A 769-nucleotide genomic window follows, 5' to 3' on the forward strand; every position below is an offset into this window, starting at 1 on the left:
CAGCCCCGCCACCCAGCACGGGGCCCCTGAGTGAACTCAGCCCTGCCTCGGTCTCCAGCACAAAACAGAGGAGGAAACGCTAAGCACATTCTTTGGGGGAAACCCGGGCCCTGCCGGAGCAAGCAGCCAGAGTTCTCGGCTCGGCAAAACCCTGAACCCCCTTGTGATACTAGCCCTGCACTTCTCTCTCTCTGCTCTGGATAGACTGCTTTCCTCTTCCTTTGCCTTCGGCTGGAAGGGGCGCCTGCATTTGTGTGCAAGCTGTGGCTTACCAGGGTGGCACTTCTGACTCCCGGTGGGGATCGGTGGGAGTATTCACCTGTCCTGGGGGGAAAAACGCCTTCTTGCCTTCCCGCTCTTGTACCCAAGGATGATGAGCGCTAATGGACAGGGAGTTGGTAGAAGGGAATGTTGTTTGGGAAGGGAACAAGGAAGAAGTTACAGCTGGCTGCTGCTGTGGTCCCAAGGTGTCAAATGCAAACTAGGAGGCAAAACCATGCCAGGTGTATTTGGGGCACTTTCAGAGGTTTTGGCTTTTTGAGTGTCCAGTAAGCATGTGTCTTGCTGCTTGGTGCTGGAAAAGTGATGGTCATGGGGGATTGAGGCTTTCTGACTACTTGGATCTGCCCTGGAGCCTCCTCACAGGTGCAGGAGCTAAGTGCTAACATGGGCCCTTCTGCTCTTTACAAGAACACATCTTGTTCCCAAGACAGGTCAGCAGGTTGTTCCTGACCCTGAGTTATTCCCAGCCACCTTTGCTCTTGCCATT

This window comes from Geospiza fortis, unplaced genomic scaffold, assembly GCF_000277835.1.
Source record: "Geospiza fortis unplaced genomic scaffold, GeoFor_1.0 scaffold8, whole genome shotgun sequence".
Taxonomy (NCBI): Eukaryota; Metazoa; Chordata; class Aves; order Passeriformes; family Thraupidae; genus Geospiza; species Geospiza fortis.